Genomic DNA, 17,394 nt, shown 5'->3' on the forward strand with positions numbered 1-17,394 from the left:
CACCGGCATGACACCTTGATCTCCATCGTAGCATCGTTGTCGTTATGCTATCTATTGCTTCTACGACTATCGCTACCGCTTAGTGATAAAGTAAAGCAATTACAGGGCGTTTGCATTTCATACAATAAAGCGACAACCATATGGCTCCTGCCAGTTGCCGATAACTTCGGTTACAAAACATGATCATCTCATACAATAAAATATAGCATCATGTCTTGGCCATATCACATCACAACATGCCCTGCAAAAACAAGTTAGACGTCCTCTACTTTGTTGTTGCAAATTTTACGTGGCTGCTACGGGCTTAAGCAAGAACCAATCTCACCTACACATCAAAACCACAACGATAGTTTGTCAAATAGACTCCGTTTTAACCTTCACAAGGACCGGGCGTAGCCACACTCGGTTCAACTAAAGTGAGAGAGACAGACACCCGCCAGCCACCTTTAAGCACGAGTGCTCGTAACGGTGAAACCAGTCTCGCGTAAGCGTACGCGTAATGTCGGTCCGGGCCGCTTCATCTCATAATACCGCTGAACCAAAGTATGACATGCTGGTAGGCAGTATGACTTATATCGTCCACAACTTACTTGTGTTCTACTCGTGCAAATAACATCAACACATAAAACCTGGCTCGGATGCCACTGTTTGGGGAACGTAGTAATTTCAAAAAATTTCCTACGCATACGCAAGATCATGTGATGCATAGCAACGAGAGGGGAGAGTATGATCTACATACCATTGTAGATCAACAACGGAAGCGTTGACACAACGTAGAGGAAGTAGTCGTACGTCTTCCCGATCCGACCGATCCAAGCACCGTTACTCCGGCACCTCCGAGTTCTTAGCACACGTACAGCTCGATGACGATCCCCGGGCTCCGATCCACCAAAGCTTCGGGGATGAGTTCCGTCATCACGACGGCGTGGTGACGATCTTGATGTTCTACCGTCGCAGGGCTTCGCCTAAGCACCGCTACAATATGACCGAGGTGTAATATCGTGGAGGGGGGCACCGCACACGGCTAAGGAACGATCAATGATCAACTTGTGTGTCCTAGGGTGCCCCCTTACCCCCGTATATAAAGGAGGGAGGGAGGAGGTGGCCGGCCCTAGGGGGGCGCGCCATGAGGAGGGGGAAACCTACTCCAAGTAGGTTTCCCTCTCTTTTCCTTATCTTATTTGGAGGGGGAAGGAAAGAGTACTAGTATTAGGAAGTAGTACTAGTAGTAGTAATAGGAAGAGGGGGAAGGAGAAAGGAAAGGGGGGGCCGGCCCCCCTCCCCAATTCGGATTGGGCTTGGGGGGGCGCGCCCCCTTCCCTTGCTCCTTCTCTCTTCCTCCTACATGGGCCCAATAAGGCCCATATACCTCCCGGGGGGTTCCGGTAACCTTCCGGGGCTCCAAACTTCTCCGGAACCTTTCCGGTGTCCAAATATATCCGTCCAATATATCAATCTTTATGTCTCGACCATTTCGAGACTCCTCGTCATGTCCGTAATCATATCCGGGACTCCGAACAACCTTCGGTACATCAAAATACATAAACTCATAATATAACTGTCATCGAAACCCTAAGCGTGCGGACCCTACGGTTCGAGAACGATGTAGACATGACTGAGACACATCTCTGGTCAATAACCAATAGCGGGACCTGGATGCCCATATTGGTTCCTACATATTCTACGAAGATCTTTATCGGTCAAACCGCATAACAACATACGTTGTTCCCTTTGTCATCGGTATGTTACTTGTCCGAGATTCGATCGTCGGTATCCAATACCTAGTTCAATCTCGTTATCGACAAGTCTCTTTACTCGTTCTGTAATACTTCATCTTATACTAACTCATTAGTTACATGCTTGCAAGGCTTAGGTGATGAGCATTGCCGAGAGGGGCCAGAGATACCTCTCCGACAATCGGAGTGACAAAACCTAATCTCGAATTATGCTAACTCAACATGTACCTTCGGAGACACCTGTAGTACTCCTTTATAATCACCCAGTTACGTTGTGACGTTTGGTAGTACCCAAAGTGTTCCTCCGGTAAACGGGAGTTACACAATTCTCATAGTTACAGGAACATGTATAAGTCATGAAGGAAGCAATAGCAGAATACTAAACGATCAAGTGCTAAGCTAACGGGATGGGTCAAGTCAATCACATCATTCTCCTAATGATGTGATCCCGTTAATCAAATGACAACTCTTTTGTCCATGGCTAGGAAACATAACCATCTCTGATAAACGAGCTAGTCAAGTAGAGGCATACTAGTGACACTATGTTTGTCTATGTATTCACACATGTATTATGTTTGCGGTTAATACAATTCTAGCATGAATGATAAACATTTATCATGAAATAAGGAAATAAATAATAACTTTATTATTGCCTCTAGGGCATATTTCCTTCAAAAGCACCCCAAGTATCCTAACTTGCATGAAATGTGACGATTTAGTCCCAAACTTGCAAAATGCAACTCCACCCTACCCCAACTTGCACTAGATGTGATGATTTAGTCCCCGGCCTATCACAGCTTGACAAGTGGCAGCCAGGTGGCTTGACCGGTCTTCGTCCGCACTTTTGCAGGAAACACCCTACCGTCTTCTCGAATTAGGCGAAGTATCCAGTGTAAATTGGTATTCAGTGCAAATCTGAAAATCATCATCGTGACTGTTGGATCAGTAGCTAATGGTACAGACTAGAGGTGGACTAATAACCAGCCACTTAAGATTATTTTGCACATAACCCCTTCTCTACGACCCCTGTCCTCGCTCTGTTCCGGCGGCAGCACGGCGCACTCCCCATGCGACGATGACTCAGTGCTGCAGCGGCAGTGCTCTCCCCTCGGTCGACGACTCGATGGAGTGGCGCTCTTGCACGTGACGGCGGTGCTAGGGCGCTGCCTCCAAGCACCGGCTACTCGGCGGCCGCAATGCTAGCCACCACGCGACCCAGCCACGGCGGCCGTGGGGCTGCCTTCACGCGACGACGACTTAGCGACCGCGACGCTGCACCCGCACGGGACGGCGGCCGTGGTGCTGCCCTCACGCTACAGCGATTCTGTGGCTAGGTCGTTGCCCAACGCCATGAAGTCCTGGCCCGCAATGTTGATCTCCACACGCCGGTGATTCGCTGGCCGCAGTGCTGCCCCCGTGAATCGTCTACGGCGATTCAGCGACCTCGGTGCTGGACCGACGCGAGGGCATGAGCGTGCAGGTGGAAGAAGCCGCTTCCTGACGTGCAGATTTTCTGTATCCGAGTGTATCTGAAATTCTGAATACTGCGATTTTGCTACTGTGTAGATTTTGCTCCAAAACTTTATGAGAGCAAGAAGCTTTTTCGTCATACAAACTTCGCCTTGCTCACTCTGTTCCAACGTTGGTGAGCAAACTGTACTGTCTATCGTTTTTTGTGGCAGATAAAAGCTCAACAATTTAGGATCATCGTTGAGCAAACTGTGCTACAATTTTGAGCCTTGCTCTGTAAATTTGAGCCGGAAGCACTGCACAGAATTATGTGTTCTACCTCTTCTCAAATTGTGCCTTGCTCGATGTACGGTTGCTCACGTTGTTGAGAAAATTGTAGTGTATATTCAGAAGCATTGTTGATCATACAGTATTGCAGCGTTATCACTCTTCATAGAATAAAAAAGCTCATAATTTCAGAACCAAAGTACACTCTGTCAACGTCCCTAAAGGCGCCCATGTTACAGAAGAACAGAAGAAGCTGGCGACAGGCGATCAAGGTATTGTAGCAGTTCCGACAAGCGAAACCAGCGCGGAAGGAAGCGTTCAAGAGGAAGGCCCGGCCCAACGGCCCAGACGCAAGACCAATACGCCCAAGTGGCTGAAGGACTATTCCACGGCCCGTTAACTGTGTTAATGGTCGATAGATAAATAGTTGCCTCACTCTCTCTCTGTTGCTTGGCTGGAAAGTGGTGACGGCTACGGCCGATGTAATCGGATAGCTATGTGGATGGTTGGGAGGAAACTACCGAAACTCGTCCCCAATTTGAATTCGAATCCCTAATCCTTCCTAGATCCGCTGCGTTGCTTATAGTTGGTATCAGAGCTGGGCCACAGTCCGCCCTGTTTAGGGGGATTGGGTGTCAGAGACGCTGGCCATTGGGTGTTGCCAGTGACTTTAGTCCCACCTCGGATATGGGAGGGGGTAGGACCACCTTATAAGGAGGAGTGCCACACCCCCTTCGGGCTAGTATTTTGGGATGTGGTGGGCTCTTTGCTTGTGTGGTGTGTTCGATGCGCACCGGAAACATCCGAACATATGCCGGAGGTTGGGAGCTGGGCCTGGATACGCTAACACACTCATTTTTAGCTTCATTCAGAATGTATCGGAACACTACATTCAGCTATATATTCAGACTTTTCTGAACGCAGCTGCTGATCATGGCCACCAGCTCGCGCATCTCTGTGTATGGTGCCGTCCGGAATGGGGCTTGCTAGCTGTGGCATGGAGCAGGCAGGCTCTGGTGTGGCCGACGCGGGCCTCGTCGCCTGCGCAGCCCCGCTCCACCGCGACATGGCCGTCGTCGCCCGTGAGGCTGTCTGGGCCGACGTCGCAGGCACCGTCACTTTCCCCATGGGTGGCATGCCGGCATCCCAGGCCTCGGCTCCTCGGGAGCCCTCCCTGCCGAGGGGGCTCTGACGCAGGGGTGCCGTCGTGGCCGCTGCAGGTGTCCGTGTCGGCGAGGGTTCCAGGGAGATAAGTAATGGAGCAACAGAGAACGCATCCCCGAGTAATTTTACTAATTTATTGAGTAAATAGGGGGACCGTGGACAAGGTCCGGGGCGCGGCTATGGTAGTGTCCGAGCGCTTCTTGAAGGGTGTACCGGCGTGACAACCAGGTGGCGATGAGCTGCCGGAGCGTGCCGTTGGGGGTGAGCACGTCGTCTCAAAGCTCCTGCATCGTGATCGGGCAGGTCCGGTGGCCCAGCACCAGCCACCGGGAGATATGCAGTTAACTGAGATATGCAGTTAACTGCACCTTAACATCCAGTGTGCGTGTTAATTAGAGAAGACGGCAGGGTGTTTCTTGCAAAAGTGCGGACGAAGACCGGTCAAGCCATCTGGCTGCCACTTGTCGAGTTGTGATAGGCCAGGGACTAAATCATCACATGAGGTGCAAGTTGGGGTATGGTGGAGTCAAGTTTTGCAAGTTTGGGAGTAAATCATCACATTCTGTGCAAGTTAGGGTACCTGGGGTGCTATTACCTCTTTGGAGAATTATATTAACGCTCTTGTTCCCCATTTGAAGAATTTTGGCAGCTGTAGGTTACATTGGAGAAGGGGTGGGCAGTGGAGGCGGGCATACACAATAATGGAGCTGTAAGTTCATCAGGTGTCTTATTTCAAAATGTTACATTGTCTTTTCTGGCCGAAGCTTGTGATTTATTGTAGGTTAGGTTGATGTGCACTCGTATTTGTCTTCAGATTTTAATGCCATTTGGGGATCTTTCGTTCCTATCAAGCTTAAGATATTCGGATGGCTACTCTTCAAGGACCGACTTAACTCCAAGAGCAGCCTCTTCTGCCTGTCCTCGATGTTATGCTCCTTGTGAGATTGTTGTGCATATTTTCGGCCAATACACTGATATGAAACGGGTTTGGATTCCCACCACCCGGCCGCTCCATCGACTTCATTTGGGATGGCCGTGACAACTACCTCTGGCACTCGGTTGCTCTTTGCATCTCTTGGTAAATTGGAACTCTCTTTGCATCTCCTCTACCCTACCGTTTTAGAGGGCTCTTTAATTCTACAAATCCAACGAGTAAACTCTGCTACAATGTTCCTGGTGGTTGTGGCGGCGGAGTGGTCCTCCTCGCGGAAGACAAGGAACATTGTAGCAGAGTTTACTCGTTGGATTTGTAGAATTAAAGAGCCCTCTAAAACGGACGCTGCCATGCATGTCATGGCGACTATGCCTCTGCTCACGCACTACCACAACTTTTGTGACGGACAGCCAGGTTAATTTTAGATCTGCAGCGCGCCGATCTCGATCAGCTGTACGTGCGGCTGATCAAGTTGTACACCACGCAGTGCTGCTGGTGTGCTAGAGGCGTAACAGAGACAGAGACTGATCATGAATTCAATGTCCACGTACCCATCCATCCATCTCATGACAGCAAAGTAGGAGTACAAACCAACGCCAAGGCCGGCCGATCATCCCTTAATTGGTAATAGTTGACTATTGCAACCGATCAATTACTCCAACCCAACCGTATCATCATCAATCAAAACTCCCTAATTAATTAGTTAGCTCCCTACTCGTGCAACACGAGTCAACCCCAGAAGAGAGTGAAAGAACGCCAAAAACGACCGTAATTACAACTACTCAATTGATATATGCGTACATACATACAAACATATATAGCTAGCTGGTGAAATGAAAATGACCAATTGTCCATGGATGATCTTGGAAATAAGTATCTGTTCGTCTCCACGCAACAACGTGGCAACAACCTTGAGGTCCGTAGTGGCAATGATCGACGGGCTGGCCGATCTCATGCACGTGTGTCCAAATAATAATTGGACCTACACGTTCCACTGATCTCGATAGCTCTCTGGAGGAGCATGGACATCTCATGCCGACCCGCAAACCTCCCGCAACCGGTCGGATCACGTTGTTCGGACCGCGGAAGCCATCTAAGGCGGTCTTGTATTGGTTCGTGAAGCGGTCCGGACGCGATTTCTCCCGCAAACCGGAGACAAATATGGGGGAACTTTGCGGGAGTCTGGACTGCTGTCACGCCTGCTTCTAACCGCGCTGGCCCACCCAAACCCAGTCCTCCCTCCCGCGCGCGTTTCTTGCCCAAAATGGTCAGCACCGCTCCAGAGCGTCAGTGTCCGCATTCATACCCGGCCAGAGCGGACGCGAACGCTCACTGGCGCCGCATTGAAGCGGCGCGCCGACCGAGAGAGCACTATCTGCGCCGCTTCCCGGTGCAGGGGCCTGCTGCGCGTTCAACCGACACGACGGTCGCCCGTCCGTCTGTCGCCCACATTGATGGCACGCGGTTGCCGAGGCGTCTCCTCCGGTGCCACTCATCCGTCCCTCGGCCGCCCGTCATTGTTATATAAACCATCGCACCGGCTATAGCCGCAGTCACCAGCCACCGATCCCTCTCCGCACCAATCTCACCATGGATTCCTCCCCCGCCAAAGCTCTCTGTGAAGGGCTTATGCCAGACCAGAAGAAGGAGATGGCCACCATTGCTGCCGGCTGGCTGGCCGGCAGCCAGCCGGAGGACGACGATGTCCCAATAAAGGACGTGGCCGACGACGACCCGACGCTACTCTCCTCTTTCTCCTCCGCGGCGCCACCCACCTCCTCCGTCGCGCCTCCCTCTTAGGGCCGGCCCTGGCGTATGGCCGCTGGGGCGACGGCCTAGGGTCCAGGCAGGGGACGGGTGGGCCCATGATGTAATACATACATATACTATAGCCCAGCAAAATATAGGTTTTTTTTCGAGCGGTAGCAATATATAGGTACAAAAGAAAAGAAACAAGATGGGCTAGGCCCATCAGATAGCTAGCGATCGATTAGCAAGCGTCACGCGCGTGACTCACGCCAGATGCCACGCAGGGCTGCTCCTTTTCCTTCGTCTCGTCGGTTCGTCGACCATGAACTGTCGGCCTGCTCGCTCGGCGCCTCGCTGCCTCGCCCTCGCCTGAGTTGCCTCGGCCACCGCTGGTTATCGCCGCTGCGCGCGCCGCACCCGCACGGCAGTCCAGCAGCTCCGCCATGAGGCATCCGGCAAGGCAGTCCGCAGCAATACATACTAGATCGGGAGCGCGCCTTGGCGTGGGGTGCCGGTCCCAACTTCAGTTCCTTGCTTAGTGGTAGCCCAGAGTTAGCATATGCATTCAAGTACTAATTTAATAGATGCTCAAAAAAAGCAAGATACACACGGACAAAACAGAGCACACAACATATACAAGAAATAAAACATATGATACGACACAATAAACGGATTAGAAAACCAACATTAGAACCAGGAGTAGTTAATCCATCAGAAGCACCATCTCATGGCACTGACAATACATCGTTAGCAACCAAGAGCTAAACAAACACCACACAAAATAGAAGGCCAATGTTGATCATAGTACCAACAGCGGCTGGTCTTTCATAAGCACCACATTAAAGTTTTCTGGGGTCGGTGTAACGGAACATCGCATCACAAGCAATACGGCACGGCAAAAGGGACGATGGACCTAGGAAGAAGCATCACCATCTAACACACGTCGAGACATCCATTCGCTAGACCATCAATGCGAGAGCACATCTAACCAACACACTGTGGTCCTGCAATAACACAAGTTCAAGTAAGAGCCAAATCGTGTACAACACAGGAGGCAACCGACGATATAAAAGGTACCTAGCTGACACACCAAAATAATGATCCGCCTAGGGCCGTTTGGACTACAGCTTGGCCCTTTTAGTCGCGGACGTCTTGTCTTCATCCGCCGCCAGGCTTTCAGTTGATTTGCTTCAAGAACAAATAACAATTATGTACAAGAAATAGAAAAATGATGCATATATTGTTAAATACTCGTATCAACCCAGACCCACTCACCACCGTGACCAGCAGAGAGTCATCCAGTTTTTCAAGCCCCTAGCAGGCATAAACGGATATTCCTTGTCAACTGACCATCAAACAACCATGTGAATAGGTTTGGATGTATTTTCACCAAGCAAACAAAAGGAAATACCTGAGCACGACCATCGGAAAACAAGGGTTTACACAACACACACTTAGGTAGACCACTTGTTGGCACTCTCTTTATACCGACACTGCAGGTCACAGACCCAACAAATTCACATCACATATCTAGAATCGTTTGTTTACGCCATCTTGGATCATTTTTGTTGGAACAGCTCATACCTTTTGTTGACTGAGGCTGGGGAAGAATTACTCTTCTTTCCTTCAGGGGTGGTAAGTTCATAGAAAAAAAATACATGCGGCAGTTCAGTAGATCAATACGGTCAAGGCAAATGCATAGCTGTTGTCTGTCCCTGGAGGACAATCTTTTCTATAGGAGAGAACTTGCCCTGGAGCCTTTAGCAATAAGATCAAGAACATAAGCATATGACCAAATCAGGCAAAGGACAACACATAATTAGCGCGGAGATAAACGGATAGCATGTACTTCTTATGGAAGTCTATCATCTCAGAAGTGTCATCATTTATGTACCACCGACACGATGCACTTCCGCTCACACCCCTTCGACCTACAGACCGCAACCAAAGACATAGCACGTCACATAAACAGACATGGGCAAAAGAGTAGCCATCTAGTCAACCTAACAAGAGTTCTTACCTTCGTAGGCCTTCACCAGAGTTCCAACAAATAGTGCAACCACTGGTTCAGTCGAGCCTAGCTCGATAATGTAGTCTCCCTGAAAGGTTGTAGCACGTTCGCCCTAGAGCACAACAGTTATCTGGCACCCATTGCACAAAACATACTGAAAGCAATGGCAGGCTAATAGAGACAACAACACAAACAACAAGCACATGACAGGGCAAGATGGCATACCTTAGGTCCATGATACTTGATACAACGCTTTGTGGAAGGCTTGCTCCTGCTCGAGCTATGATACTGAACAACATCGGATACACCAGTGATAACGCCGAGCATACACCAAAGTCAAGCCTATATTCCTTTTCTGCATCTTGATGTTCATCCGTGCCTGAACTAAAGAAACCACGGACGATAAAATATGCACAAGATCGACTAACCTACGAGAGCCATGCCCTATGCACACTTTCTCTATGATATGCTATAAGAGCTACACCCTCTGAACACTTTCTTCGTGAACCCAACAACCTCGAAACACATAGAGGAGGCTAGGTGAGAGTAAAGAATCACCTCCAAAGAGACTAGTGAAGCAACCTCGAGCACCAGCAATGGCACGACATACCAGCCCAGCAGCTAAGAGCAGAAACAGACCACGACCAAGATGGAACAGCAAGCAAACCCTAAATAGATCCCTGAAAAACAACACAACCCTGGATGAGTACCTGCACATCAGAAACGGCAAAAACTGCTCTGTTGTATTCATATTCAGTAGCCGTCTTTTGAAGTTCATAGTAACAAAAATACTCATGGGAATCAAGTAAATGCAATTGATCTATGAACTATAAGATACCAGGTAGCCATACCATTGTATAACACCAATTTATGAACCCTCAAATATCATGAAACACTATGGACAAAAGCTATGAGAAAATTACTGCTTTGCAGAAACAACCAGCAACTTGTTTTTATCGCCACGGCTAAACGGCTGAACCAAATTGAGTGAATGACCACTCAACACGATCGTGGGAACAACACCTACAAAGCATTCCACATGATCCTCCTCTCATTTTGCCATCTAGGAACTCGAAATCGCTAATTTCTGAATCTGAATACGTAAGAACAGCAGCAACAATGATTCCCAGCAACTTGTTTTATCGCCACGGCTAAATGGCTGAACCAAATGGAGTGAATGACCACTCAAAACGATCGTGGGAACAACACCTACAAAACATTCCACATGCTCCTCCTCTCATTTTGCCATCTAGGAACTCAAAATTGCTGATTTCTGAAGCTGAATACCTAAGAACAGCAGCAACAATGACCCCCCCCCCCTAGTTCCCTCACCTAGGGCTCCTAATCCTAGCCCTATTCTCCAGAATCATCACTTAAAGAGGATAAGAACTCATAGATAATGGGGAATCTCACCTTTATGATCAAATCACAAATATTTGGTGAAGGGGGAAGTTGGGGAAGCTTTCTTGTTCTCCTCTTCTTGTGCCCTCTTCTTCTTCCTCCAGATCAGGTCCAGGCTGCCTATGAAGGTGGGGGAGGGCGTGGTGCAGCAACGAGGGACATGGGGAGGAGTGGGAGGGAAGGGAGGAGGGAGTAGGCTGGCTGGAGAGGGGTGGGAGGGGGCGTGGAGGAGGAGAGGACGCGATGGCGAGCGGCAGCGGCGGCGGCGCAGGGTCAGGGTTCGAGAGAGGGAGAGGAGGAGATGCAACGCGAGAGTGTGGAAGGGAGCGACGGCTAGGCTCTCAGCCCTTGCTATTGGATATTTTCCAAACCACGAGAAATGTCTAAAATACCCTCGGCGGCCCACAATTTTACAGGCGGTGGCACGACCTGGAGGGCGTCGACGAACCGCACTAGCCACGCTCGCAGCCACAAATGCTGACCGGCGCGGCCCACCAACAAGGGTCCCCACACGTCAGCGAGGCAGCAAAGTAATTCTGGAGTAAAAAAACGAGTAAGGAAAACCGAATAGAAGCTACTATTCATCACTATTCATTGTAGTAGTATTTCGAGCCTGATCCAACGGCCGAGGTCTTCCAGGAGAGAGATCGCACGGTCCAGAATGCATCAAGAAACTAATCCAACGGCCAGGAAGGACGAGCGGTGAGGAGGCTGGGTGTGCACCGTCGTGCTTGTTTCTGGATACATCCGGATTCCGACAAGTCCGTTGTCCGCTAGACCGCTACTTGGCCGACTGCAAGTCTGCAACCAAGCTCTCGCGTGGTCCCGTCGCTGACCGTGAGGGCACCATAGTAGTCAGTACGTTTGAACTTTCCATCCATGTGACCTGATTCATCCCCCCAAACCCTAATTTGACAATTTCAGTAGTTTATTTTATTCTTTATTTAGTATGTATATGTATACAACCATCTGTCCATGATTCATCCTCTAATTTCAATATGCATGAAGTTTTAAAATTTTAATGTATAATTTTCTAATTCAATCTTTCAATTATTTTGTCATTCTATGTACATGTCTATGGGTCCAATCATCTGATGTGTAAATTCTTAAATTTTTGTTTTCCTCTTTTCTTCATGAATTTAGGACATTAGCCTGCCATGTTGCCTAAGAAGAAGCAATTGTCGGGTGCTGATGAAAGGAGAAAAAAGAAAGAGAGTGATCTGAAAATTCCACCACTAAATGATTATTTGAATAAGTACTTTATATCTTCAAGCAATATTGATGTCAGTGAAGAACGGGCAAGAAACTAATCCCGAGCATGAAAATTGAGATGCTGAGTTCAATGAAGATGGTGCAACTACAGGGGAGGAAATAAATTTTTGTTCTTATTTGAGGTAATCATGTCATGTTAGTTTCATTTTGCTATCTTTTTAGTATGATTGTAGTCGATCGAGTCAGTTTGAATTTGGTTATTATTATTGTCGGTGGAGTCAGTCGAATTATTATAGTCAAATTTAAACTAAAGATGTGTGGTTCAAATTTACTCTTAATAAGTTATATATATATATAGAGAGAGAGGGTGGGTGTATTATGATAACACCCTTACGGGACCTTATTCTGATAACAGTCCGGCTTATTCTGCTAACAGTTTTGCACTTAAAAAACGACTGACCGAACTCCTCTCGCAAAACAAACCGACAAACCTCCCCCACTTAAGCCTCCTCCTTGGTCAACCATCACCTCTCTCCCATGATCCCCCCACAACCCGCACGGCGGCTCCACCCCGAAGCTCCACCGGCCCCGCCCTCGCCGCCCCATAGACTCCACGATCCCCCGCCCCCTGCCCCCGGCGCTCCACACCGAACCTCCACCGCCCCCGCCGCCCCTCCCCCCGGCGCTCCACACCAGAACCTCCACCGCGCCCCACAGGCTCCAAACACCTGCTTCACCGTCGGCGGGCCTCCACATCCTCTCCAACTTCCTTTCTCACCGCCCCTAGAGAAGATGTTCACCGCCGGATCTGGGGCCCGCCTGGCCGCCGCCAACCTCAAAGTCCTTCCACTGCACGTCATGACGCGCGCGATGGAGCGGCCGACCTCCACCCCCACCTACTCGCCTCCATCCCTGTTCCACCCCCGCAGCTCCTTGCGCATCCTTCGCCCACGGCCTCTACGCCTCCTCCACCAGCGCCCGATCTGGCCTCCACGGGCCCTGCCAGGCACAACAACAGTGGATCCAGCCCCGATGCCGTCACCGGACTCCTGCGAGAGGCCATAGCCGATGGTCATCTTCCTCAGTGCAGAGACCTAGATCGACGGGAGGCCGCACCTCCGTAGCCGGCGGCGGCGAGTGCCACAGCGTCTACTTGCAGTGCACAACCGCTGCACTGCAGTCCACCATCCCAGGTGCGCCACCTCCCCTCCCTGGATCTCGCCACCCGTGCGCCTGCGGCATCGAGCATCGAGGGTTGCCGGAGCCCTGCGCCCCTCATCATCGAGCACTGCTCGTCTAGCTGATCCCAACCACCACCATCTCGCCGTTCCTCGCCCGTGTGGCCGCCAACACCGCAAACCATTCCTTTTTGTTTTTACAGATTATTATAGATGCGCACTTCATCTTGTGTGGTTGCCCCAGTGCAGTGCTCTTTCAGTCCATAAATCAAATGCAATTTGTTTTTGTTAACAAAGTTTGGTGTCGAGCAGGCGAAGTGAGCTACAAACAAAATTACTTTTCTGTTATAGATTTGTATGTGATGTATGTTGGACATGTTCTTGCAGTGCCCCGGCGAGCGCTCTGAACCTTCCTGGTTTGCTCCGCATCATAGGATCCGCCTCCTCCTTTTTGCAACTCCTCTGATTTTTTTTTGCAGCTCACTAAATATTTGTTTGCAGTTCAATACGAGAAATCTGTGGCGCTAGCAGTGCGGTGCGGCTGGGTGTGCAGTCCACCGGTGAGGGTGCTTGCAGTGCGGTGGCGCGATGCTCACAGTCTTGAATAAATTTGTTTGAAGACAGACCAAAAAATGTAGTTCACTCCATTTGTGCAGCAGCTCATTACCATTTTGTAAGAAGTGCAATTTGTTTTGTGTGTCTTAAAATTCAGTCGACTACATTGACACTTGCAGTGCGTTTGGTCCTCAGATGTGCTTCACTTGTGACAGCGATGCCGTTCACTTGCGCCCAACACGAAAAGGTGCAAAAAAATTAGCGAAACAATAAGATAATAATGCAGCTATATGTCGCGGTTCACTTGCCCTCAACTTTGCGGTACACCCTCGTTCATAAACAAAGTTGAATAAAAGACAACAAAAACTCACAAAAACTTGTGTGAGAAAATTTACGTCCGACACAAGAAATCATGAAGTTCACTTGACCGTACGATGCAGTGCGGTTTTCCGTCTGAAGCAGTGCGGTTTTCTGTCAGATGAAATTCACTCGTCGATTTGGGTGTCGCAAAAAACAGAGTGTCCGTATTTTTTGTAATTGCAAAACTGCTCTTAAACCATAATGAATTAGAGAGCGTAATATATACGAAAAAGTTGCGTATTGACGATATCTTTCCAATGCTGTATCATTTGAATCATTTCAACCAGCGGTTTGTAAAATTTTTGCGAAAAACGGCCGCTGCCCCACGTCGCCAGCCACACGATTTTCAAAATTAATTAAAAACCATAAGGATTCTCAAAAACATTTCAACATATGAAAGTTGCGCCTCGTCCATAGCTTTCCAACGGCGTATTATACGCCTCATTTCGACAAACGGTTAGAAAACTGGAACGAAAACAGTAAATTTGAAAAAAATTGAAAAACAAAATTCCGCGATTTAGTAAATTTGAAACTGTTCTTAAACCATACCGAATTAGAGAAAATAATACATATGAAAAAGATGCGCCTCGACGATATCTTTCCAATGGTGTATCATTTGCTTCATTCCGATGAGCAGTTTAGAAGAAATCGCGAAAAACGCTCACTGTCACTCATGATGGGCCGCACCATTTTCGAAACTGCTGTTAAACCGTGAGGAATCTCGAAAAGTGTTCAACATAGCGAAGTTGCGCCTAATCCATAGCTTTTTAACGGTATATTACACGCCTCATTCTGACAAACGGTTAAAAAACTAGAGCAGAAAAGGTACCAAAAATACACAACGTGCAGTTTTTTGCGGCGGAAAGTTTACTCGTGAGAGTACTGCAGCATACTTGGTTCAGCCAACTTGGACTCTCACAACATAGGCTAGCCAACTTGGTTTCACGTGCACTTGCGTTGAGCATGCAGTGCGGAATTGTTATCAGAATAGTTATTCTACTAATATTAACAGAATAGACCGACTGTATATAGTTATATATATAAAACTTATTAAGAGTATATAAATGTGTGTTTATGTATCACGCACATGCATACATATATATGGTATTAGGATATAGATACGAAGTCTTTCTTGCCTCTCCTATGCTCGAGACAACCGGAATGACTCTTCTTCCTAATCACCACTAGACCCTCGATGAGCTGCAACATGGCACCACACCGATGGATGGAACTCTTGGCGATTGGATCTGCACTGCTCAGTGTGTCACCCTCGCTCCTCTAGCTCCCTCAGCGTGGTTACCATCTCACATCTCTAATTAGTGAGCTACTTTATACAATTTATATTAATTGAACTGTTTGCAGTTTTCAGCTAGACCTCTTTGAGTTGTCATCATTATTCTAGGAATCGAAGATGATATTTTATGCATTTCAATTTCATATGCAATGCATCAAATTTCATAGAAACTAGACATAATTTTCCTTTATCGGTTTGTATATTTTTTTAGTTATAAGTTGGCTAGCCTATGTCGCAACAGAAAAAATGCTGACAAATACACTCATATCCAGGGGAAGGTAGGATCTTAACAGAATTATGTTCGTTTCACGTGGAGAAGTCGACCCCTGCTCCTGCGAGCGGACGGGGGAATCCCTAGCCCACCGGCCCCGCCCCTCTCCCTCCTGCCGCTCCCTCCCGCCGCCGCCTGGCGGCGCTGCCGGGCAAAGCCCGGCCGGCGTAGGTGGCGGTGGGGCCTCTTCTTCTTCTCTGCGCGGGGGCTCGGGTTGGCGCGGGACAACCTGCCGTCCGGGGCGTCGAGCTGTTGCGGGGCTCGGCGGCTCAATAGTGGGCGCGTGAGGTGGCGTCGGCGGCGCGGTGGTGCCTTGCTCTTCCTAGGTGGTGTGGTGGCTGCATCTTCGATGGTGGCGGGTTGACCTTATCCTTGCCAGATCTGGCACGGGATTGGCTGACGGCGCGGGGGCGGTCGGTGCGTGCTGTCGGTGAGGCAGCGCGCGCCCGGCGCAGTGGTGCGGCTCGGGACCTCTCGGGTGGCAGCGGCTCGAGGCCTTCGTAGGCGGCCGGGATCGGCCTTCGATCCCTCTCCTCTTCATCCGGGCGTTACTTTCGTCAAAGGGTTGGTCCTCCCTCACTTGCGGTCCATCCTCATCTCATGCCCAGCAGCAGGACTGAGCTTGTCTCGCACCCAGTAGCAGGACCGAGCTTGTCTCGCGCCCGACAACAGGACCACTAATAGGAAAAGGGCTATAGATAATATGATATTAATGGCGCACCGCATATGTGATGCGCCACTGCTATATAGCAGTGGAGCACCATATATAGGTACACCATTAAACTCTAAATACTAATGGTGCACCACATCCAGATAAGCCTCTACTAATATTTTTTTTTCAAAACTAGTAATGACGCACCAGGGGATAGTGCGCCATTACTAGTTAAACTAGTAATGGTGCACCACAGACTCGGTGCACCACTACTAACAATTTTTTTTTAATTTTTTTTCAAAACTAGTAATGGCGCGCCGTGGGTGTGGTGCGCCATTACTAGTTACACCACACCCACGGTGCGTCATTACTAACTTTGACAAAAAATTTCCACCGAATGCACCCCCCGTGGACCGCCTTTTCAGTTTTAAAAAAAATAAAAGAAAATGATGGAAATGTCAAAAAAATAAAAGAAAATAAGTTTCCCATGTGATATGTGGTCTAGTTGTTGGGAAAATTTACAAATATGAATTTCGACTTTATTTGCAAAATCTCTCTAGAATTTGTAAAATGGGCATAACTTTTGCATACGAACTCGGATTAAAAAGTTTTTTATATGAAAAATCATCTACTCGAAAAGATACATCCGAATTCAACCTGGGGAACCCCGTTGAAGATTTTTTGAATCCCCAAAAACCTAACAGAAAAAAGATACGGGGCTTTTAAGATCTAGAGGGGGAAAAATGGAAAAAATTCAAACTTAGTAGTGGCGCACCATTTGCTAGGTGCGCCACTAGTAACAAGAAAAAAAATTAGTTTCGAATTTTTTTTGGAAAAAATGTTTGAAATATGATACGTAATATGAACGGAAGTTTGAAATATTTTTTCAAAATTTCATCACACTCATGAACATGAATAAAGTCCTAGACATCAACAAGGTTTAATAGGATTGATATGCTAGATATATCAATAAGTGCCTGTTAAGTGAGATGGTGCTGGGGTTGGATAGAACTCTGAAGTTAAGCGTGCTTGGGCTGGAGTAGTGTGAGGATGGGTGACCTTTTGAAAAGTTTAACCATGGAGTGCAATTTGACTTGAGATTAAGCATATTGACCCGAGATTAAGCCATAGTGACCCGAG

The 17,394-nt window shown here is 48.5% G+C and overlaps 1 long non-coding RNA gene across 12 annotated transcripts; it reads right to left on the minus strand.

The window, feature by feature from the left end:
- Positions 1–7,991: 7,991 nt before the first annotated feature.
- Positions 7,992–11,039, minus strand: LOC123135265 (uncharacterized). Of its 12 annotated transcripts, none has more exons than XR_006465893.1 (9): positions 10,745–11,039; positions 9,890–10,011; positions 9,557–9,710; positions 9,341–9,443; positions 8,905–9,251; positions 8,732–8,813; positions 8,596–8,634; positions 8,398–8,508; positions 7,992–8,324 (listed from the first exon to the last, which is right to left on the minus strand). It is a non-coding gene; the product is annotated as an uncharacterized lncRNA (long non-coding RNA). The 12 variants fall into 12 exon arrangements; XR_006465884.1 differs by having other exon boundaries at positions 9,341–9,461; XR_006465891.1 differs by having other exon boundaries at positions 9,557–9,715.
- Positions 11,040–17,394: the final 6,355 nt, after the last annotated feature.

Source organism: Triticum aestivum, chromosome 6B, assembly GCF_018294505.1.
Source record: "Triticum aestivum cultivar Chinese Spring chromosome 6B, IWGSC CS RefSeq v2.1, whole genome shotgun sequence".
NCBI classification, from domain to species: domain Eukaryota; kingdom Viridiplantae; phylum Streptophyta; class Magnoliopsida; order Poales; family Poaceae; genus Triticum; species Triticum aestivum.